A 5,219-nucleotide genomic window follows, 5' to 3' on the forward strand; every position below is an offset into this window, starting at 1 on the left:
AGCAGAAAGCTCAAAGGGGAAGGGTGTGCTGAGGCGATAAGGGAACCAGAACAAGTGAGAAACTGCAGGAGGGTTTCTTGGGGGCTCTCAGCTGCTGTCATCGCTCTTCCCAGAAGCACAGGTTGGGACTGGAGCCCAGGGCAGCCAACACTCCAAGAGAGGAGGAATGCAGTGACACGGGCAGTGCCTAAGGACACGCTGCCACACTGATGTTACAAAGGCTTCACAAGGGCTCGGGCAGCCTCGGGGCTCGCTGGCTTTGAGGGGTGCAGTGGGCACCAGTGACAAAGCCAGAAAGGCGAGGCCATGCCCCACAGGGAGACTGGCACCATCACTGCTGCATCCGACTGTTCCAAACCTCTGTTCCCTAAAGCCGTTAGCCACTTACACAGCCTGGGAAGAGCAGGAGGGAGGACTCTCCTGTCCTGGTCGTGCCAGCAGTTTCAGGTGTTTGGCTCAGGACAAGGTGAGAACCCCTTTGCCTTCCAGCCTCTCTTCATCCTGCCCTTCGTAGTGACTGAGGGCTCCAAGCAGTTTGAGGGGAGGAAGGCAACGTTGCTTGGTCACAGACCTTTTCCCTAACAGCCTCCCGCATCCCCTCTCACTGCCCTGCCTGACCCTGGGGCAGATGGAGGGAGAGGGAACATCTGGGGTGGCCCCTCAAGGCAATTCCCCAATCCCCTGCCTCTGAAGGATCACGTTTCCCGCAGCCAGGACGGGTGCAGGGAGCCTTTCCCCCTTCCCCTCTCCATAGGGGCCACCAGGGCTCCCCCAGTGCTGATCCAGCCCGTTCCCAGCAGGCCCCAGCCCGGCGCTGGCCGCGGGGCTCCCCGAAAGCCGGTGGGCTTCCGGCACAGGGAAGCAGGAAAGGAGCGTGACTGGGAGGGCGAGAGGCCCCTCTCTGCCATATGGTTCCCATTAGCAGCCCTGGGAAAGGTTTGTTTACAGCAGGGATCACTGCTCCATTGCAGGAGGTTTTCCCAAAGGCAAAGCACAGCGTGGGGGATCTGGGCCCCCTTCCTCCTCCGTCCTCAGAGGACATGGAGTGTCCCCAGAACATGGCGAGGCACAAGCAGGGGAGACACCTCAGAGAGGCTGTCAGGCCTTTCCCCCAGGAAATCATGGGCTGAGCTGATGGCTGTGGGGATGGATATCCCCGAGATCCTGTGCAGGATCAGTGAAACCCACACACAGGACAGTGCCGACCCTCCAGCTCCATGGCCATCAATCCCTCTCAGCTGGCCAGTGCAGGGAGGAGGTGAACAGGAGCTGGAAGAGCATGTCTCCTGAGCCTGGGAATCACCCAGCTCCCAAGGCTCAGTTTCTGCAGTCTTGGGGTCTCACAGTTGACCCACACCATGAAACAAAGTGTGCTGCAAAACCAGCATCAAACAGGCCAGTCCAGAACCAGGCACAGCAGTGCCAGGAAAGGGATGATGGATTGAGCCCAGGGGCCACAGCTCCCACTTTAGGCATGGAATCCCTTCAGGTCTTGGCTCTTGTATGGCTCTGAGCCAACCACTTGACCTCATTGGTACTGGGGACCCAGGGCAGGTCCCTGCTGGCTTGGCACAGTGGGGAGGGCTCCAGGGAGGAGCATCCGGACACTTCTGGGGACACTCCTGCCCTGCCCATCAGATTCCTGGGGAGTGGACCTGACCCTGCCTGCACCCCACAGCCGGGAGCCACCTTCCACCACTGCTCCACTAATCCCCTTTCCATCCACGTTCTGCCTCTTGAAAGGCTGCCAGTGGGCAGGAAATCTGCAGCCGAAATGCTGAGGGATGCTGACAAGGAACAGTTGTGGGGAGGAACAGGGCTGCCTTTGTCAGAGCAACAATGGGAGACCCGCAGGAGCGAGGGGGAGCCCGAGGGAAGCCCCTGCCCACCCACTCCCCTCTCCCACCTTCATCCCTGCCTCCCCTGAGGAGGAGGTGCACGGCCCTGGAAGCACCAGGGCCTGGGGGACAGGGCTGCTCCCAGTCCCTGCCCCTTCCTCTCAGTGAGGGGGCCCATGGACCAGAAGGATGGTCCTGGGATTCATCGGCTTTCCAGAAGCAGTAACTGAGGCTGCCCAGTCCTGGGATTGTGGCTGTGTTTAATGGCATCCATTTAAAATCATGATCTGAAGGGGATCTCTGCTCCCTGGAATCTCTTGTCTTACTGGCAGCTCAGATAGAGCAGAGAAGCAGAGCAGAAATCCTGCTGGGAGGATGAGAAGAGACTTTTCCAAGCAGAGACAAATTCTCAGTAGTGCCAGAAGAAAATGGCAGGTTGAGAGGTTCAGGCTGGACATTAGACAAAAGCGCTTCACCGGGAGAAACCCTGGAAGCTCTGCAGAACGGCACCACCGAGGTGCAACATAAACCTGGGGCAAACAAGCACAACAGGCAAACAGCAGCTCATGGTCCTTCCCTCCCCTTGCCAGCTCTTCCCTAATCTCTTCCATAGACGATGCTCCACCTGGAAACATCACCTCCTGGTTTCCTACACAAATGTATATCCATTTACCACGAGACGTTAGTTCTTCTCCCATATATTTGCCTCTCAGTGGGATTCATGAAGAGCAACCACATTCCTGATCAGTCTTTTTCTAGCAGGAGAAGCAGATTCCTTTTAACCTGTTCTCATATGGTGGATTCTCTGTTGCCACAGCCACCGTGGTGGCCCGATGCAAACAGGTGAGCTGGTCTGGCAGCTCCACACCTGGGAGATCTCAGACCTTGGTATTCTGAAACAAAACTCCAGCACCCCTGAAAACCTCTGGCCTGATGTGTCCTTACATCCCTCCTTGTGGAAGAATCCAAGTGTCCTCCTTCCATTTTGCTCTCTTTTCCCTGTGCTTTTTCCTGTCTCCACCTAAAATAATCATTTCCTTGGGGCACTGCATCACGAGGCTCTGTTGTTTCAGAAGTCATTTATCAAATCCAAGGAAGACACTGAGCCAACGTGATGTGATCTGTGTTAAAACCACCCAGCATTTTATTCTGCTTCCCAACACCAAGACTTTGATTACTCTTCCAGAGCCTGTTCTAGAAACCAACCTTTCCTGGTACTCCAGGTAATGGACCTGTAATTGCCTGTAATTTCCTTCTTCCTCTAACACAACCTGTCAGTGTTACCTTGGCTGATTTCCTCTTGTGGAATATCACCTGTTACTCACCAGACTTTGGACTGGCATTTCCTATGGTGGAGTCCCCACCCCTGGAGGGGTTTAAAAGTCGTGGAGATGTGGCACTTGGGGACATGGTTTAGTGGTGGCCTTGGCAGTGCTGGGGGAATGGTTTGATGCTATGATCTTAGAGGACTTTTCCAACCTGAAGGATTATCTGATGCCATGGGATGAGCCCATCTCTTGAGCCCCGACAGACCCCACAAAAAGCTTTTGCTGTTTCACCACCTGCAGACGCAGACGTAGCAGGAGTAGGAGTGAGTACAGGTCCAGGCACTCCGAAACACAGCACAACCCCTTTCCATGGTCCCTGCCTCCACACAAGCCCTACAAAAGCTGCTGTTTGCTGTCCAAATGCAGAATATGTAAGCAAGAAACACCACCAAAATCATATTGGTAGTTAAATCTCTCCAAAGATCAGTCTTTTTGAGCTGCCCTGGCTATTTGCAGCCTTCACTTCTATCCTCCCTTTTAGGATCCAAGGTGCCATAGAGCCCAGCACAGGATCTGGTTCTCTGAAATCCACAAGATTCCAGTGGAGCAATGTGTGCTGGGAAAAGCAATCCCTTGGAGAGGCCCATCAGAGGATGCTGAGGCACCTTGTCACTGAAAACCCCAAGCTGGCCATATGGAGAGGGTTATGGGCACACCAGAGGAGTGGGAAATGTGTCTAAAGTGTGCTTAACATTGATATTGCAATAATCCCTTTGTCCAGATTTAATGTTTTCCATCCCAGGGCTTTTGCTAAGAGTGAGGTAAGCACTGCACCATCCCCAGATGGCAGATAAAAATGACTTAACTGGGAAGAGAAAAGCAGACACGTCTTGGGGGCACATGGCAGCTGCCTGGCAAGACCCTGCAAGAGCTGAGGGTGGGAGAAAAGGAAAAGAAAAACTCCATCACCCTCCAGGACCAGGGAGGTAGTTGAAGACTCACAGGAGTCAGCCACTGAAGGAAACCTGGAGAGGAATTCCCTTTCCTAATGAAAAGTCTCATGGGATTTTTGCTGACCAGAAAGGGTCAGGAACCTGATTTTGAGCTGTATAAGAATGAAGATGCATCCAGACACTTTGCAAAGCCCAGGAGCCTGGTTCTGACAGACCCTCACCTTGGAAATGGGAATTCACTTCTTGCAGGGCTCCCATTCAAAAAGGACATTAACACTGGGGCTGTTTCAGACTAAGCTTGGTCGACTGCCCTGCAATTATTTTGTAATCTACATTAATAATGCTGCAGATGTGCTACTCCTGACCTTAAACACACAACAGCTCAGCTGAGGCACCAGATGTCTTCCCTGTGAGAGCCCTCACACGACATCTTTGGTGGACAAAGCCCAATTTTCAGGGCTGGATTATCAGGTCTTTTTCAAACCTGATACCCACAACATGAAAAAAATCAGCAGAAAATTGATCATAAATATGATCTACAAGGTATCTTAGCTTGTTTGAAGTGATCCAAGGGGATTAGACAGATCAGGCTGGCTCAAAACACAGTAGTTACAGCACTAGACTGGGACTCAGGAGACCTGGGCTTGATTGCTAAGTCTGCTGCTAATTTTGGGTGGCAGTGGGTAAATAATTTCATTTTTTCTGTTCCCTTTTCTCCCCCTCCCCTCGATGAAAACAGAGCTGCCCTCCTTTGTGAAGCCCTGGGAGATCCCTGGCTGGTAAGGGTTATGTCAGAGCTCAGGGCATTTGTGTTGTTATTAAATCTCACAGTCATGCAACAGCCTCCCCAGGGAAGCGATGAAAAGACCGATCGCTGGAAAGGCTTAAATCCAGGCTGGATGAGGCGGTAGGAGACACACCATCGGGAATTGGCAGGCATTAACGAAGGGGGATAAGGGAGTCGGGATCTAACAGGTTTTTCTTCCATCTCTGCTCTTTCTGATCAGCTTAATAAAATGGATCTGTCCAGCCCGCCCTCCGGCATGTACTGCAGCACACAACAAAGAGGGAATTACAGCCCAAACGGGGAGCGTGAGCCCCGAAATACGCTCCCAAATACGCACCCCCCGGGGCAGCTCCTGCCAGCAGAGGCCTCCTCG

General features: G+C 53.2%; 2 protein-coding genes across 2 annotated transcripts in view; one reads left to right on the forward strand and one right to left on the reverse strand.

The window, feature by feature from the left end:
- The window catches only part of LOC103619911 (RING finger protein 113A), a 24,273-nt gene that overhangs the window by 9,072 nt on the left and 9,982 nt on the right, over positions 1 to 5,219 (forward strand). Inside the window, exon 2 of the mRNA XM_017740525.1 lies at positions 2,341 to 2,345. The gene's annotated coding sequence lies outside the window, so the exon portion shown is untranslated. The remainder of the gene's footprint in view (positions 1 to 2,340; positions 2,346 to 5,219) is intronic.
- Positions 1 to 5,219, reverse strand: part of LIMD2 (LIM domain containing 2) — an 11,544-nt gene that overhangs the window by 5,260 nt on the left and 1,065 nt on the right. The window lies entirely within an intron of this gene.

Source organism: Corvus brachyrhynchos, unplaced genomic scaffold (genome assembly GCF_000691975.1).
Source record: "Corvus brachyrhynchos isolate BGI_N302 unplaced genomic scaffold, ASM69197v1 scaffold47, whole genome shotgun sequence".
Classification (NCBI taxonomy): domain Eukaryota; kingdom Metazoa; phylum Chordata; class Aves; order Passeriformes; family Corvidae; genus Corvus; species Corvus brachyrhynchos.